Below are 19,620 nucleotides of genomic sequence, written 5' to 3' on the forward strand. Positions count from 1 at the left end.
TCTGGAAGAAGTCCAGAATGGAGTTAGCTTGGCTGTCTTGTTCAGCAATGTAATTCAGACTGTGAAGGACAAATGTGTTAACCATTTTAAAAGTTTGGAAGTTTAGTCACCACAACAGATGCCCTTAATCTGTATTGAGCGTAGGGTTTTACTGCACTTTTAGTTTCAGTCTTTATCTGGCTGCCCTGTGGAAATCTCAGCAATATGATGACTAAATAATGAGAAAATTGCGAGCAGGTTTAGAGCTTTACATCAGTCTCCATGTCTGTATTTACAACTCCCGCAGGTGCTGTCACTCTGACCACACAGCCACTAGAGTACTTGATGTCATTTTAATGCAACGCAATCCAAATAAAATCTGGCCTCTTCCCAGACAATTTGGTACCCTGGCGATGGATCCCTATTACATGCACGCAGGTTGTTCTAGGTCTTCATTTTGGGATAACCTGCTTCAATGTGCGCTCACTGTCGTTTAAGGTGACACTTTCAAATGATCCGAATGGAGGCCACTATTTGTGGATGTGCAGTATTCGCTTGCCCGTTGCATCTATTTCAGAGACGCAAACTTGAAATATTCAAGTCATTTTAGGCCTAGCTCGCTTGATGAAGCCCTCTTTCAGCAACAAGATGACAAAACAATATGTTGCTGGTAGGAAGTGAGTGAGTGCTGTGTAGCCGGGGAGTATTGCATGTCATCTATAATGGTAACATTCCTTAAGTAGGTCAAGTAGAGAAGAGGTTCCCAGCCTTTTCTATAAAACTGCTGATGTAACGTCAACCCACAAAACAGCAGCAGCTGCTAGCATCAAGAGGCCCGGACCCTATAATGTCCCTGCCTTCCTCCTCTTGCTCCCCTCTCTTTGTATTCTCCTTTCCCACCCTTGTTCCTGGTCTCACTGTTATTCACCTCACAGTTAACCACTTGAATACGTAATTTCCTCCCAGTACACAAGTATCTGCACGATCACTCAATAAACCTTGATGTTTGACCTTTTCAGTTCTGCCTTTCCACTTTGTATTGTGTTTGTTTACTGAAGCTCTTCACTTTGTTTACATTTGGATTCCATTTCAGTGCCCTACAGAGGAGGTTTCCACCCTTCCGTGGGATTAATCGTTGAGTCACTGGTGTACCTGGTAACATCAATTTCTGAAATGAATTCATTCACAGAGAACAGCTTGGCAAAAGAAAATCACACTCCATTTCTCTTTTACACATCTTTAACTTGGATGTAACTCATAATTCAGGCTTTTCTTAACTCATTCACTGCTTGCCATTTCACGTTATCAGTTCCCTGTCCTGCCAGCTGTTTTTTGAATAATCTTTACAGACCCACAGAATATTGTGTTCGGAGACATTGGAAGCACCAAACCTGCAAACCCACGCAAGAAGCAATAGTTTTTCTCTTCTTTCATGAGAAAGAAACAGCCGTTCTTTTGGAATTGGGTTCAGGTTAGGTTAACCCCTAACCCTTTAGAAAGCTCAATTTCACAGAAAAGCTGAGTCGGACCTTCCTCCTCACCTACCCTATAAAAATTCTCGTGGCATTTAAATGGGTGGATTTCCATTTACGGATATAAATCTCCACAGCAGAGGATGAATTAATAGCTGAAAATTATATTTCACATTTTCCATTTTTGTTGGAAGAAAGCAGTGGACCACTCACTTTACAAAGTTAGAGACCCCAACAGAACTTGAGCTGAACCAGACTCTAAGTGGGCGGCCATCTGCCTTTAATGGTCAGAAAAAAAGGAAATAGGGATGGGTGATGGTTGCATTAGGGAAAGATGAGCATAAGAAGATTTAGTTTAAAGAATGTTGAAACGTCAATAAATGTAGCCGTGATTGAGTTGATTCTTGCTATCATTATACTTTCATAGCAATAACAATATGACGAAGGACATCATGTTCCACAAAAGCTGACAAAAAACACTTGTTTTTGATCTAAAGGTTTTCAACCAACATGAACATCGATCCATAAGTTCTCGAAGAAAACCTTGTGCAGCAAGAGAATATGCATTCAGATCATATAAAAGCACAGAATACGCTTTTACTAGTCCCAGTTTAGAGATTTCATGAATTTTATTCCAGTCTTTTCAGGGTAAACGTCAAGTACTAAATCTACAGTGCTGTACAGAACAGTACTGTATATTGTGTATAGACAACCACTCAATTGAATGTAGACTTCATAAAAGGCTAAAACAAATTGAGTAATTTTGCATTTGTCTATTTTTCCCTGCTTGTCCGTTCTCATTGCTCAGCCAGTTTGCTTGTCTGATAGTTACAGTGAGTCCATCGTGAACGAAACGGAAACAGTCACACCTTTTAACAGACCCTCACCCAAATTTAGTAGCTTCTTCCATTTTCCATGCGACAGGCTTATTTCTTCTTTGAATTTGACTGTCGCCATCCTGCTAACTGTTTCTGTTTTATTATTTTCTCAAGAGTGAAAAAGGTCAATAAAAAAAGATAATGGTGGATTTTTTTACATTGAACTATTTTTTTCAACACTTTCCTTAACAAACCTCCCACTGTCACGTCCCATCGTAACGGGAGTAGGACTCAAATGCAGGACTCGGACGATGCAAGGTAGTTCAGGGAGAAACGTTTATTATTTCGTGGTTGGGGATCGGGCAGGCAGTCAGGTGCAGCAGCGGTAGTTGGGACGTCGGGCAAAGAGAGCAGGTGAGCGGGCAGGCAGGACTCGGTACACAGGAGAACGATCAAAGCAGACAGAAGTGTCAAAGGAGTCAGGCTTACGGGGTTGGTCGGAGAACAGGCGAAGATCGGTACACACGGGTTGTCGATCAGGGATACGGGAGTACTCGAACGGGACATGAAGCTCAACGAACTGGCGGGGACCAGTCGTCATCGGGGTCATATAAATACACAGAATAATCAGCCCGCATGAGGCGCAGGTGTGCGCCTCCCAATCAGCGCAACCGCGCGGCCACCTGCACAGCCCGGCCTGGAGCGCCAGGATCATGACACCCACTTTATCGTGGTTGAGGGGTTTGTGTGTCCAGGTGATCCTCGGAGCTAAGTTATCTTGGGCTTTATGTCCCTGGCGGGGTCGCTTATGCCAAAGAGGTCCTAGGTGAGGGACCAGACAAAGCAGGGCTAAAACACTCCTAAGGTGGATAAAATAAATGGATATAGGTTTCCCTTCTACGGATGCAGGTCACTGGCCTTGAATATGAATGCCAGTTGGCCGGTCTGCACCCATGTGGCCCGGCTGGGCATAGCCCAAAAGGGTTACGTGAGGGTCAGGTGCAGTGTGAGCTGGGCGGTGGTTTACATTCACCCCGGTGGATGTAAAGGTAGCTTTCCTCCATCTTCAGGTGAGCAGATGGGTCCCAACTTTTGTTTCTGCCTGTGCACCAAACAGCAGTTCAGAGTATCCACCCTTCTTGGAGTCCATGGTTCTACTGGGGGACCTCAATGGTCATGTGGACAATGACAGCGAGACCTTGAAAGGCATGATTGGGAGAAACTTCCAGGAAACGAGTGGTGTTCTGTTATTGAACATCTGTGCTCATCATGGATTGTCCATTACGTAGACCATGTTCAGGCATAAGGGTCTCCATATGTGCATTGGCACCAGGGCACACAGTATTTTTTTCTAAATTTTACAAAATTCTACCAAACAGTTAGAACAAAATCAATGAGGAATACCTCATGGATTTTAAGTAATTACCATGTTAACACTTTACCAAAAATCAAAACATTATTTATGAAAAACCTATGAAGGGTGAATGCACCAGTCTGTCTCATGGCTGAACGATTGTTCAGTATTGTTGGGAGTGAATCATTAGGGCTAGATGTTTAGGTCTCCATGTTTTCCTTGCAGCAGGCCTGATTAGTGAAACTGAACAGATGAGCCTAGTAACCAAAACAAAGGAGGAGACGTGGAATCACACAACAAATCATACACACACACTAATCATGTGTACAAGCACGACATCTTTTCGTGTGTGTCAATGAGAGACAGTAAGTGTGAGCGGGAGTTCACTCAAAGTCCGTGACAAAAAAACACAACATAACAAAAAAACAAAAACAACGGGTGATGGTTTAAGTGCATGTTGTTCTGACTGCATGAATTCTTTTACAAACTGGAAGTTAACTCACTGAAAAGAGATCTGGATTGCATGTGGGTATGTCTTCATTGTTATATTTTGCAACAATGAGACTCAGATGCACAAAACACATCTGATAAACCTTATGACAGAGAACCAATGGGGAAGTGCACAGATCTGACGTTTTGCTCAGAATTAAAGCAACGGGAGTATATGGTAATACTGCAGCCTGGGCATCCAAATGAGAATCTGGTGTGCTGCAGTGTGAGACCCACCCATTATGACATATTGCTCGCCTGTGTTCTCATGGGATGTGCCAGATGCAGGCCTGCAAACTATTCAAAAGTTCTCATGACATTGTTGAACCAACAACATACTTGGATTTTATTATCATCACACAATACCTAAGTGGCGCTGCATTCTCCAGCTCCATCCCATATTCTGGTGACTTTTCCTACTTATGCATAATTGTGATTGGATAATTTGCATGTCTCCACAAGCACAGCAAAATGGGAGGCAGGGGGGTCAGCCATGAGTAAGTGTGGTCATAATATATCATGATTTTGGGTATTTGAGAATTGTGTCAACCATAAGGAATTTGAATCTAATTTTCATGTCAATGAGGCTATGCGGTGCATGTGCAGCTACTCCATCCAATAAAGGCTGAAAAGATTTCAATACTCACCAAGGGTGAAATAAATTAAGACCCATCTAGTTTGTTGCTTTAGCTCTTGCCATATAAATACACCACAAATGAGTGATAAGGGAAAGATTTAGAAAGACAAATATACAGTAGAGGTACAATCTTATGTCAAGTCATCAAAGTATGCGGTTCAGCAGAGTTGACAATGTATTTACTCCTCTGCGTTATTTTACATTCAAATCAGCTTGGTGTCAGTTGGTATCAGTCCAATGTAACTTATTGTAAATCATCAGATCTCAGGGTGTCAGCCCTTCTAGGAAATCAGATTTCTTGTCCTCTGTAACAGAAGTTTGACAGATAAGACAAGGATGATAATATATTCCTTTATCATGTACACATTGACAGGTAGGAAGTACATGGAGTCAGATTCCTCAACCTAAAATAGTGAGAACATACATAAACAGTTTTACTTCTGAATTGTTCAGACAAGGGGTTTGCCTCAAGTCAGCCGGAATAAGCTTATATAGGATAATCAGTAGAACAGAACAAGAGGTGCCCATTAAGTCGGCACACAAATACACACTAACAAACACTCTAAGGTTGACCCAGAGGGGAGGAAATTGAGTTAGTAGGGTGTAATACAGCTCCTTGTGTGTGTAATCAGAGCAGGCTTACAATATTCGATCATTGTGAGGTGGATCCCAGGGCACTAGGGACCTCTCGGGGAAGCTGCTACTATCACTAGATATGATTACTACTGGGGGGAATGTGTGTCTTCGCGGGTGGTGGCGAGTCTTGCGTGGGAGTTGTGGCTGACTGGTTGTGCCGGGAATGTATGTGCAAGTGAGCATGACAGCAATTTCTTATAAGTTTTAAAAAAGTTGTATTCACCTTCCACAATTATCGAAAGAGTCACTTGGATCAAATAGAGAGATGTCCCAGTTTTACAGTCATAATAACTTCCAAACTTCTGGGACATTGTACAAGATTTTGGAGTATCCAGGATTTTCTGCAAATTCACCAAGAACAACATTTGTGATATCTGAGGAACAAATATGATTCCCCCCACCCTCGCATTTGCGTGTGTGAGTGAATATGTGTGCGAGAGAGAAAGAGAGAGAGAGAGAGAGAGAGAGAGAGAGAGAGAGAGAGAGAGAGAGAGAGAGAGAGAGTTCACAAATCCTCTCTGAGGAGTTAATCTCATTCTCTCTTTCTCTCGCTCTACCTCAATTTCTCCCTCCCTCTATTTGGCTTTTGTTGCAGCCCCTCACTTTCTCAACATTTGGACAGGGAGAACTGATGCTGTGCATGTGTGTGCATAAATTGGGTTTGGGTGTCCCTTCCCACCACTGTGGAGCTGCCTGGACCAAACTGTACCAGAATATGAACAGATGGGACCATCATGTTGAATGACTGCACCGCACACTGGTAAGGCAACTGGATACTTGAGTCCGTTTAGGCAGTAGAACATTTAAATGTAACAGGTCATTTAGTGCAAAATACGTAGTGGCTTCCACTTGGCAGAGCTCAATTGACATCTTTGTTTTTGGTGAAAGGCGCCTGTGTACACGTTTGCCATCTTCCACCCATCTTCTGCCCCCCTGTTCCTGTCTTGCCTCTCACCCACAACCCCACCACTTCTTTCTCCCTCTCGTTCCCCACTCAAAGTTACTCAGGTTACCAGCTTCCTCCTGTTGTTTTGAGCCCTGTGGTTTCTCCTCGGCGCTCTGAGGACGCTCCCACGCTCTCCAAAAGAGAAAGAAAGGAAGGAAAAACAGTAACTATTTGAGAGCCTCAAAAGTAGTGGGAGAAAAATGCTAGGTTTCCTCCCGGGTCACCACATGCTCACGTTTCCCATTTAAAACTGCACGCCTGGTTTATCGTTTTTTTTTTTTTTATACACACTTCTTTTTTCTGATGCAGAGGTATTAAGCTGGCTGAGGTGGTGAGAAAATTGGAAACAGAGCCACCCACAGTGGAAGTGAGTCAGGTCGATATTTAGTGGTGTGTTTACTTTGGAAATAGCAGAAATTAGACGGGCAACGTTGGGGGAGGGGCGATGAGGTTAAAGGGGTCCTGAAAATTGTCAGAAGCAACGAGGCAAACAATTTGAATTTTGTTGGAAGCAATGAAAAAAAAATTGGGTTTTTTTTTTCGCTAGAAGTGTTGTTTACAGATGGTAATTAAAAACTGGGAAATTGTGGAAAAATGACAAGAAGCCAGAGGCTGTTTAAAAAGGGAGGGAGTGGATTGTGTCCATCTGGGACTATCCCAGCTGAAAGCTTCCCCACCCTGAGCCCAAAAATCCCCCCCAACCCCCACTTTCTCCCTCCATCCAACCCATTCTCTCTTCACCAGGTGCAGCAGGACACATTTGGATTCTAACCTGCAAACCTTCACGTCTCCCCCCAAATATCACTTCCTGAATCTTTCATTGCCTGCAGCTGTTGTCTGTTAGCCAACAAACAACATTAAGTTTTACAGTCACCAACAAACTGACTCTGTGTTTAGTTCATCCAAGCCCCTTTTCCGCTGCACAAAACTTAGTAGTAAGTAGGCTTCTCGTGGATTTGTTTAGTGTCGATATGTTTCCATTTACTAAAGCATGATCTAGCGGGTTCTGCATCATACAGGAACCTGGACCAGTAGTGGGCCATGGATTTGGTACTTGGGCCTTCAGTGGGGAGGAACCCAACTTCTTCAATCAGAAGACGGAAAAATGCTGACCTTATTGTGGGCCAGTATAGTATCGTTCAAAACTGATTGATTAAAGAAACCATTTCATTGGTAACATAGTTAAAGTCACATTGGCCAGCTCTACTGGTACAGCAGACCGTGCCAAATTAGAGTGACATGGCATCTTACGGAGGCTGAAATCTGATTGGACAAAAAAAAAAAAAAAAAAAAAATCCAACATCCATGTACATGCATGCAGTCAGATAAAAATTAATTGGGTGGCGGTCTAACAAATATGTCACGCACTGTATCTCTCAGATTTGTTAGGTTTATGCGAGATGACAAACTGCTTTTATTGCTGTCAAGCAGCGCAGCAAAGCAAAGCACGACAAAATGAAAGGAATCAACTCTTGTGGGGGGTGGGGACATGGTAAAATTATCCAAATTTATTTTGTAAACACCAGTGACCTCTATAAAGCAAACAACAAAATGAACACAAATGTTGCTGGCATACGTACCCTGCGCCTTATCTTTGGAGATTGAGTTATCAAAAACTGGAGTGCCCACTTGACTGAACTTGTATCAGTTTCTTGCTGTCCTCGGTCTCCTTACTGTGGCCAACATGTAGCTTTAGTAACCCTTGTCGTTGTTTTTGTCATATCTTACTCCAACTGATGCATTCAGTGCTGCGCGGTTTTCTTAGTTTCCCACTGTACTGTTTAGATGGGGAAAACTGACTGCCTCACAAGGTACATTTTTTTGGAAGTATATTCTTCATCCATTAAAATACTTGCCATAGTAAATGATTAGGGTTAGGGCGTATTATGTACATGATAATTTCTAAATCTTTTGGAAGTAATATGGTTTCTTACAGGCCAATAATGGCATATTTCCAAGTACCAAGCAAATATACAAGTGATATTGTTTGGATGTATGTTTCTTAATTGGTTTATTTGTAACAGAAATGACATAACTGATTGGAACTCTGTGGTTGGGTGATTTATCTGGAAAATAACGAGATTAAAGATTTTTTTCTTTTCGTCACTCAAGTCACAATGGAACTGTCCCCCGAGTTTGGATTGTAATTGCCAGAAACACATCTGTAATGTCTTCAACAACAAAGCAATGGACCAACTTTGGTGAGCAGCTCAATTTTGGCAGAGGTCTGTGCTCTGAGGGGCACTGTCATTTTCACATTGCCCCTGCACCACAACAACAACAACCCTTAGATTATCAGTTGGCATCTTATCATCCAGTAGTGGAGCGCCATGTGATCTCACTATTTGGCTAATTTTGCTTTATCTAGGCTGCTGGATTGACCTCCCTTCTCTTCTTCCTCCGTCCCTGTGTGTTGGCTCTGTACCCAGTGATAAGAGGACAGTAGTGGTAGCACTTCCTTTCGCTACAGGAAGCAGGAAGTGTAGATTTCAACCGCAGCCTATCTGAGCAAACTCTACGCCGGGTCCGCTGGGATCATTATCACTTGCACATATGTGTGGGCACTTAAATACCTACATCCACACGAACTGGGATACAGATGCGTGTGTTCTGGGGGTGTTTGTGTCACCTGTCTCCAGACAAGAACCCCACTGTATCACTTACTTTGCTAAGCTGCCGGATGGTAAGCCACTTGGGAAACGGTGAACCCCGTGTCCCTTTGACCTGGAGGTTGGCTATCAGGTCAGAGGACGATTGGCTAATTATTCCCTTAATCACGACAAACGTTTGGTTATCTACCGCTATAACCACGCAGGTCAGGCTTGGCGCTGTTGAGCTTAAAAAAAAAAAACACAAACAACCATTCATCACTTAATGAATTCCAGTAACACCCCATGGTCGGAGTGCTGGGTGGGAGAGCGGGACAGAGGCTGACAAGATGACGATGTGAGGGGAGACAAAGGGTGTCTGGGGCTTTTCTTTTATACAGTTCTTGCTCTGGACAGTTTTGAATATCGGGTGAGTCAAAAAGATCATTACTTTTGTTTCTGTTTCTGGGAAAATTCTACAAGTTGGACTAGATTTAAATGTAAAATTAAAAAAAAAAATTTAAAAGTCTGTTTATAATGGTCGTCACTTTAAACAGGGGGTTCCTCAAATGTAGATACATTGGTAAATTTTTTGTTGGTCGCCATTAACTGCTTCATTGATCATCAAGGAAACAGTTTCTTGGCAAAGAATATTTCGATTTGTTTTCGTAATCATGTGGTCTGTGGTGTTTATCATTATATTATATGCACTATGCAATGGTGATGTTATGATGATACATTTGAACAAATTTAGGTTTTGGGGAGGAACCACTGATCTAATTTGGCTCTTGAGCTGATAAGATTGAGGGGGAAACAAAACCCAGTTTTAAAACATTTATTTCTCAGCAAACTGTGCAATGCTTGACAAATGTAGTACACGACCTGATATGAAGAGACCATCCAGCATCATGAAATCCTCTTACATAGACTTTCCATTTCAGTGAGCTCTGAATGTTTCCCCATTTTGAACAGGAATTGGGTATTTCAACCAGAATTTACATTTAAAAAAAAAAAAAAGTGTGGCCTTGACTAAATTTTTTCTTGAACTGATGAATCTTGCAAAATGTCGTCTCCAATACCCAGAACAGTACAGTTGCAATCGATTCGATGCCCTGAGAAATAAACGAATGAATGAAAATTGAGATAGCAGACACATAAAAATTCATTGGGTGGCAGTCAAACAAATGTGTCACGCACTGTATCTCACAGATTTTTTCAGTTTGTGCGGGGTGAAAAACAGTTTTTATTGCTGTCAGATCTGAGCACAAACTTGCATTTTGTTGCTTGGGCTCCAGAAAAAAAATCCTGCATCTTTTTTACCTGTTCAGAGTTGTTCGTTTTTGGATTTCACAATTGACAGCAAGTCTCTGAGTGCTGTTTTTGTAGCCTTTGTATTTACACCCAATTGTGGGAAAAAGTGAAATAATAAATGCCGGTGTGAGTTTTAGATTACATGTTGCAGTAGATGTATTAAGACTCATGTATGTACTGTAACGTAATGAAATTACAAATTTGATTAACGAGCACGGTTTTCTGGACTTCCATTAACAAGTGAGTGTGGCTCATAACTTCATCTTATGAGCTATAATAGTAGCTTTGTTTAGAGTGAGCCGGAAATGGAAAAAAAAATAGTACTGGGGATCCAAGGAGATGGAACACTTGGACAAAGGCAAAGCGGAGAAACAAACTATGGAGTAAAATAAACTAAAATTATGGACTGGGTGAAACCACAAAGGGTTATTGCTGCATCTCAAGAAAATGAAGAGATTAGGAATGGTTAAAGATGCGAGCGTAAACTATGAGCAGGTCACGGGTCAAGAGGGGTGAGGAGGTCAGAGTGGGCCCAGCAGCTCTACTTAGAACAGGATATCCTGCAAGGAAAACCCATCTGTCTCCCTCTTACCCACTCTCTTTCTGCTTCTTAATGTCGCACAGAGGGCATGGCAGAGAGACGAGGTGTAACCTTTCACTGCCAACACCACAGAAAACACAAGCTGAGAAACTGCACTGTCATCAATCATCAGTGACACAGAGAGTGAGAGATGTGATGTGCGTTCCGTGTCCCTTTTATGCAGCGGGCTTAGATGGTCGTGCCATACGTCTATTGTGTCCTGCGCAGCAAATTGTTGTGGCAAATCGCTTCAGCGGCCAAGATAAATTTCCTTTCCGAGACAACAAAGTAACCCTATCTTATCTGAGGCAGGCAGACAGTGTGTGCTCAGTCTGCAACATCCCACTAGTGATGGAAAAATACAGTCATTCGATTGTGCGTTACAAATTCTCCAAAAAAAGTGTCCACTGTGTTACATAACAATATCAAACATATTCCTGTTTGAATTCGTTTTCTCATCATTTCATAATTTGGAACTATAAACTTTATCTGCTTTAAAATGCAATTTAGAGTAATGATTCAATGGTGTAAATGTGTAAAATTAAATATATATATATATATATATATATATCCGCTTGTTTTTGGTCTCTGCAGGGGCTCACCGTAAGCCCTGGGTTAATTATCCCTACAGTCTAGTGGGTTGTGGCTGATATACAATTTCTATACACTCATTCTTCTCATTGGTGTATGAGGCAGCAAGGACTAGGCCTGATGAATTCTGCCTTGCAACAAGTGGAAAGAGAAGTGAGATGAAAAAAGAATCTGAGTAATTTGGTCCGTTTATTTCTGTCTGCTAGATAGCAACATTTTACAGTTGATTTATAATGGATGCCAAATTAGTTGACTGCATGATTGAAAAAAAAAAAAAAAAAAAAAAAAATATATATATATATATATATATGTACCGATCCGGTATGGGATTCTTTAGATGAACGCTCATATTTGTTTGGCACAGTTTTTACGCCGAATGCCCTTCCTGATACAACCCTCTGCATTTATCCGGGCTTGGGACCGGCCTACAGATTGCACTGATTTGTGCCCCCATAGGGCTGCATTATATAACAAAACCATGTGAAGCAATAATATCTGTACTTGAGACACAAAAGCGTCTCGGTTGTTCTCCCATCCTAGTAAAAATACATGCAAAGCAAAGAGAACAATACATCGTAGCTTGTTCAATTTCCTTATAGTTAACCAAGAAATGAATTAGCACTTTCTGTACATGGACACATTAACGTCATTTTGAAAGTGGAATCTCCTTGTTCATGTGTAAAATAACAAATTAAATTAAAAAACCCTGGCAACCAATTCCGTAATCATGGTGGACATGGAGCATACACAAAGCGCCATTAACGTTATTTTCGCTATCATTCAATTCTATATTTCAACTTCTTGATTCCTTTTTGGGTGTTTGTTAATAAACAAATAAAAATCATTAACAATACAAATGCATCTCAATAAATTGTTTTAGAAGTTATGATGTGGTATTTTATATTACAAATGTAAGCGATTTCATTTTCTGAACTTTCCTCTGCTATGAACCATAAACATGAAATAAACAATCGAATTACTTGTTTGTCTTCCATAAGTAAGTCTCATGAGAACATATCTCTCATTTCCGGTGTGACTCGGTTTCATCAACCTTGTACATATGCTAGTTGCTATGCTATGATAGTTGCCGTATAGGAACGTTCCCTACTGTTTTTCTCCAGCCCCCCCCCCCCCCTGCCCCCAGCTGATTGTTTACAGCAATGCAGCGAGAGTGATGAACTGGCGCTGAGAGATGGCTAACGCGAGTATAGCGCTATATTTGGCCTGCAAGGGTTTTTCCTACACACAACGACAGATGGACTTTTAAGACTGAGGGTTGCTTTCTGAGACTTTGTTCTTTTGTATGTGTGTGTGTGTGTGTAATTGTGTGAGTGGTTAATATCCTTGGGGGTAGTCTTGTGGTTGATCTAGTTTGTGAACATTTCGCCACAACTCCAAACATCATGAGGTTGTTGTGGATGCTTTGCCCGTCATTACGCACTTCTTTTGCGTGCGGTGTCGCCGGGCTTGTCCTGATTTACTGTCAGATTAAAGTGTTATGTCCAGATGAGGTTGTAACGCATTGTCAATATCATCCTCGTATAGTTCTCCAGTACCCCTGTGTCCCCTGCTTCTTCTTCTGTGGAATCTGCATGTTCTGTCCAATGTTCTGTTCTGTATATGTTCACGTGTCCCCTTCCCACACCCCAATGTCTATTGTCTATGTCTGTGTGTGCAGCGGTTGTTGAATATTTAACACACTTAATCGACCTGAAACAGGAGCTGCTCCAGTATACTAGTCCTTTTCTGATTAGTTTTTCAAATGCACAGTTCTTCTGTTAATACCCGTTATTGTGATTGCTCCCCTCTTTGGAATATAAATCATGAAGAAAGAAGCAAATTATCTGTTAATACCCCCAAGATCTTGCAAAGTTAAACATATTTTTACCGAACTTTATGGTACAATTCCAAATTGTATGTCCGAAGGGGACTGTAATTTGAGCTGTTCCACTTTATTTCCTTAATATCTGTTTAAGGTTCATGAGAGATGACTAACAGAAGTATGGGCAACATGTTTTCGTTCATCTGCTCATCATGTGCATTCATGTGTCATCCAGCCATCTTCAGACTATCTTCTCAGTGTTTTCTCTGGAACGTTTCTCAAAGTACTGCATAATCATCAAATCAAGAGTATGAGAAGTTTTCCATGAAGAAGGGTGCATGTTAAGGTGTGGGGAGGAGATGAAGGAGTTTTTGTGGGGTATTGCAGGTGCATGTTTGTTTTCAGTGCACCAAAGAAGAAGCACGGTGAAAACTGTTGAGGCTGGTGCATGATTTTCTGACCACACCTTTGTACTCTCTCAGGCCTCACAAAAAGATACACAGATTTTCAGACATCTGATAGCCTTGTTATTTCTTATCTTCTCCATTAAAAAAAAAAAATCTTGGTCACGCCGCAAGTCCTCCTCATATAGCTTCCACCTTCCTCCTCTTTGTTTCTTTCATATCAACTTGCCTGTCCCCCCCCCCCCCTTTCCTCCATTCGGCCCACCACTTTTCTTCTCATGCAGCATTCTTTGAATTCCTGTTGGCTTCTTAAGGGGAAGGACCCCGCTGGCAGGCCAAGGCCAAACATTATTATAGCGCTCTCAACGTCCCTTTGTACCCACCCCCCTCTTCATTTCTTCCTTCGCAACGTACACCCCTCCACTCATCATTGCACGTCAAACGGTTTGACTGCCTTAGTCTCCGCTTTACAATCTTTCCATTATTCTTCTCATGCAACAGGCATTGTAATTTCATTTTGCAGAGAGAAAAAAATAGAGATAAGGGTCATTGACATATTTGGGGCTTAGAACTGTCATCTCATGTAATTCGACAATTGTAACATACATGTTTTTCATTTGCCTGCAGTTGTCGAAAGACGCTCTTCTTGTTCTATCAAATGGTTTATTGGAACAGGTGGGAGGCAACCACTTAGTGAACAGTTGTCCACATCCTGCCCCAAATCTGCTATTAGAATGACTATCACTCTTTACTGAGATCACATCATTTTAATTAAATGCACATGGATGACGAAGGAACAGCTTTTAGACTTCTGCTTATTTTGTGCGGTTTAGCCAGATTGTACCAAGTGAACTATTTAAAGTCTGTACAATAATATTTAGCTCACAGCACCATATGGAGACTGTACTTTTCTTGTTTCAATTTGCCAATAGCATGTGGATCAAACTTTTAATTAGGTGTTTCATCTGAAGGAAATTAATAAAACCAATGTTGTTTGTGGAAAATGAACTTACTTGCAGTGCACGTATGCGTCCATTTGTGTGTGTAAATCCCTTTCTCCCTATGGGCGGGTGCTTTCTGCGCTATTTTTCTGTCACCATGTAGTTTTGTTATTTTCAGCCTGAAACCGGATGTGATTCAGACTTCATGGCAGATTGTGTCATTGAATGAAGGGAGCATGTACACATGCACACATACGTGCATTACTGAGCACGTAGCTCCGCAAACCCACGCAGGAAAGTGTTTCGAGAAAGGTTTTTGGTTTCCCCCTCTGCAGAGACTTCTGACACTGAGGGAGCACACGGCAGGCCGCCATCGTGAGCTAGACAGACGCACACCGCTTGGTTTCAATATTGCTCGGATAGGATACATCACTCGGTGACCTGGCCTACGCTTATGTCGGAAAATAGGATGGAAAGCGTGCAAATGGTTGTGCTTTATGGAAACAAAGAAGAGTGGAGGTGAAACACTGAAAAGTGTGGATGAAAAAGAACGACAAATGATGACAGTACATCAAATTAATAAAATTAATAATTAATAAAGGCACATTTAAAATTTCTTTATATTTGGCTGTGAGAAGTACCACAATATATCACTAAAATTAGAATCGGGACACAATACTTGTGTATAGTGCTTATTGATATTAATGCAAATGGGATAGGAAGAACGCAAAAGGCGCCATTTTCCCAGACAAAACCTCTTCTTTTTGCAATAAACAGCCAAGAAGAAAGACCTCAGAATGTCTCCCATTGTTGTCATTTGTTTCCTCTGTGGCCTTCCTTTTCTTATTAAATATACTACCCGATTACATTGTGTCACGCTAATAGGATGTTACACCATTTACAAATGTAGCTGACACAGTTTTCAATAAGGGCCATTAAGAATGGGACTGAAAATATTGTAGACGCCAATTTACAACAATATTATAGCACATAGTGCATTCATTTAGGTTGTGGTGATAGTTCGACTCATTGATTGGAGACTCTAAATTGCCCCGATGTGTGATTGTGAGTGCGACTGTTGTCTGTCGCGATGTGCCCTGCGATAGGCTGGTAACGTCAGAATGTACCCCGCCTCCTGCTTGATGATATCTGAGATTGGCTCCAGCATTCCCCGCGACCCTTGTGAGGGTAAGCAGCTAAGAAAATGGATGGATGGATAGATTTAAAACATTTGAGTCAATGTAGAATCGAATCACAACCTAAAGAATCAAAATTGAATTGAACCGTGGATTTCTTAGCAATACCAAGCCCTAGCTTACAGTAAATGAATGCAGATGCTAATTTGGTAAGTAGTAAAGTAAATTTGATTCGCAAAACACATCTTGCAGTGATCTGCCACATCAATACATTGAATAATCAACATCTCTGGTGATGTGTGATGTTATCCAAATGTTTTGTTTTTGGCATTCATTCATTCATTTATCGAGCTGCTTAACTTCACGAGGGCAATTCCAGCCATCATTGGGCACACCCTGAACTGGTTGCCAGCCAATCGCATGGTACACGGAGATAGACAACAGCCTCTCTCACAATCACACTTAAGGGCAATTTAGAATCCCTAATTAATGCATCTTTTTGAGATGTGGGAGGAAACTGGAGTGCCTGGAGAAAATCCATGCAGGCACAGGGAGAACATGCAAACTCCACATATGCGTGGATGGGATTTGAACCCCAGTCCTCAGAAGTGTGAGGCCAATGCTTTAACCAGTTGCTCCACCGTCACCCCCGTTTTTGTCATGTTAACTGTTAATATATTACACACTTGCCTGCTGTTATATTGCGCTTTTGGTTTCTATGATTGCAAAGTGATGGCTGTGGCATCAAGAGGCTGATGAAGTTGGTAAACTGCACGGTACGACCCCTGATTCATACCTTGGGATTTGAGAGTTTGATGTTGTCAAGTGTCCCATCTAGATTGTTGTCTCGACCAGAGGCTCCGCTCTCAAGTTCAAATGTAAACCGGCCGGGTGGGGGGCCTTAGAGTCAAACGTAGCCTTGCCGCTCTAATCCGGCTCTGTTCCGAGTGCAGGACTGATGGGTGTGAATTTGACTGACAGTAGATGGAGCCACAGAGTAGGTTCCATGATTGAACTTTGACAGGGACTCACCTTGGCCTCAGTTCCGATCATTTTCTGCAAAGAGGGCACATGGAGATAGGCGCTGATTGGCTGTGGCCCGCATCCAATGGGAATGTGCCGTGAAGAAAACAATGAAACAGGTCGGTGTTAAAACGAGGCTATTTTTGGTGGGGCCCGCCTTGCTCGCTTGCTATTTCTGTCAGCAGGATAGCGGGGACGGCAGAGGGTAGGGTAGGGTGGGGTGGGGTGGGGGGGGTACTTGAGGGGGCCGGACTTTCTTTCTGCAACTTCCCCTCGACAACTCTTTTTCTTCTTCCTTCACCGTAAAGCCTGCTGACAACACCACCGCCATCTCCGGTTCAGGTTCTACGCGGCTCTCGGATGTACGAGCGATAGCTGGATAAATATATATATGTCTCCCGGAACGGGGTTTCGGCCTGAATGTTGTCTTTGAAGGTAAGGGGCCAATGTATGAACAGCTGGAAGTTAGTTGGCTTGCTTGGCGTCGTATTTTGGAGTTGCTCACAGTTTAAAAGCGAGGAAGTGCACAGGTGCTCGCAGTCACACCCGGTTCATTGACTTCGTGAGACGTTCACTGAAATATAAATGTGTAGGTCTTCATACAATAGTGCAGCGTTTTTCCAGTATAACCTACTTTACGTTGAAGTCACTCATCACTTATAAAAAATAGTCTTTTCTAAAATATAATAACGCTCAGAAGTGGCTCCGGTTGTTTTTGTTTTTAGCATCAGATTTCAGAGGCAACCTGAAATGTCCTCCACTTTTATTTCTTAATCAGTAGTGTTGTGTGTGCACGTAGTGCAGCTTTCCTTCTGTTGGCCTACACGGACATTGTGTAATTCATTCCCTCATATCCGCGGTTAAATATTAGACTTGCATATGCACCCACCAAGGTGCATAATGGGGAGTATTAACAACACCTCATAAAGATTAATTGCGTTTGCTGGATGACCGTCAGCATTGCAGCCACTTCTATTGAAACTTTTTACACCACAGGCGACAGGATTTCAGCGTTACTCACGTGCAACTCTGAAGAGAATACACAAATTTAATCTGACATTTCAACTGCAGCATTTGCATATGATTTGCGCTTCACCTTGCATTCTTTTTTTTTTTTGTCCCCACAGATGGAATCAGTGCCATTAAGGAGACCATAAAGAAATAAAAGGGGTCGGCCCAGCATTTTTTGTCCGGCGACAGGTAGGTTTATGACAGTAAAAGACCAATGACTTAGTCATGTTTCCCTGGATCTCATAAAAAGCGGGCCACAGCTGTCAATATTGAAACATTCATGTGGGAAAATGCCACCAGTCAACAGTAAACGCCCTCAGGATGACATCTTATCCTCTTTAGTTTTTTTTTCTTTTTCTTTTTTTCTTTCTTTTTTTTTTAAACGCGCACACATTGCTAACAGAGTCTGTACACGCCTAGGGTGACAGCACTTTTTCCACCATGCACAATGATCTAAGCATTCGGATTGTGAGGGAACAGCAGTAAAAGCACAGAACAGGTGTTGGCCGATTTGGAAAGACGGATGTTGCTTTGCTTTTTTTTTTCCCCGTTTGTGTGTGCATTCAGTGATCTTGACAGCTGTTTATTATGTGTGCAATAACGTGTCCATCTTAACCTCAGGGGTAATTTTTTTTACATAATGCGGATAATAAACCTGTGATACTGTGCAATGCTTGTTAACTGCCATTTTTAAAAATCTTTTTGTAACTAAGTATATGCAATGTTTTAAGTAACCATTTAACATTCCTGTCATGCAAGCGTAAGAAGTTAACGATTGTGTGATAAAAATAACCATTTTCAAAAATTAAATGTGTATGTTTGTTTGCTACATTTTGCCGGTTTCTGATGGTGGTTTGAACATCAAGTTTAGTTTGGTGATTTAAGACTTACAGTTTGTGATGGAAATTTTTTGTTACAATCCACTTTTGGGATATTCAACTGTGGAGTTTCCACTTTAGTTTGTAAATATTTTTTAATGTTAACTTACCAAGTATAACTACATTCAGGACGTTGAGGCCAGAACCTTCATATGACTAACTCTTGTATCACCAATTTCCATTCAGGATTAGTTAAATAACTCTGTTGACGACATCTTGCTGACTCGAGATCCCGCTGCATGTCTCAAATAAAAATATTTGTCCCCACCCATCGCAAACCATTTAGCTTGCTGTTTCTTTGTGTGTTCTGCTCCGAGAGGCACACGCATGCCGATGTGTAAGATTACAATAGACGTCTGCTTCAATAGAGGTTGGTTAGTTCTGTGCCAGCCTACGATGAGTGTATGCTAACTCTGCACTGTCTGTGTGTGCGTGGGAGCGTGCATGTGAGCTCCTGTGGAAAAAAAGTTGAAGTCATCGCCATGGCTTACAGCATCTGGTTACATGTGTGCAATCCACACACTGCAATTGACACTGGCTCTTTCACTATTGTCTCCTACTTGAATTAATTTTCCTTCCACAGCCCATTGTTTGAATAGTAAAAGTCATCAACTAGCAACAATCTAGTCATATGCAACATCTGTGAAACCTGAACATCACAGATCTTTTGATTGTGGATGGGCATTTCCTGGATTTTGTTTTACCTTATTTAAAAAAAAAAAAATAAAGACAAAATATATTTTAAAAGATTTTTTATACTAATCATAATCCCACAAGGGGGAAAAAATCTACACACACTGATTTACATTCATGATAGAAACCACACAGAAACTCTGACTACACATAGGCAATCATGCAAAGAGAGTGAGAGAGGTATGCAAACTCTTTTGCACCTATTAAAGCGGATATAGAGCCGATGTCTTGCTCAAGGGCACCTTGACGTTAGTCAGGCAGAACATTATCATCTGTTAGATTATCCTCAATAATGCTTAATCACAAGCATG

General features: G+C 41.7%; 1 protein-coding gene across 8 annotated transcripts in view; it reads left to right on the forward strand.

Annotated features, from left to right (window-relative positions):
- The first annotated feature begins 5,932 nt into the window (after nt 1-5,932).
- hdac7a (histone deacetylase 7a) overlaps nt 5,933-19,620 on the forward strand; it is a 61,881-nt gene continuing 48,193 nt past the window's right edge. For 4 of the 8 annotated variants that reach the window (XM_061801294.1, XM_061801330.1, XM_061801312.1 and 1 more), the window contains exons 1-2: nt 5,933-6,145; nt 17,855-17,927. The gene's annotated coding sequence lies outside the window, so the exon portion shown is untranslated. Of the gene's footprint in view, nt 6,146-16,763; nt 16,847-16,957; nt 17,163-17,854; nt 17,928-19,620 lie in introns of those variants that run through there. The other 4 variants (XM_061801303.1, XM_061801349.1, XM_061801355.1 and 1 more) reach the window with 3 other exon arrangements.

This window comes from Syngnathoides biaculeatus, chromosome 2 (genome assembly GCF_019802595.1).
Source record: "Syngnathoides biaculeatus isolate LvHL_M chromosome 2, ASM1980259v1, whole genome shotgun sequence".
In the NCBI taxonomy this organism is placed as follows: Eukaryota; Metazoa; Chordata; class Actinopteri; order Syngnathiformes; family Syngnathidae; genus Syngnathoides; species Syngnathoides biaculeatus.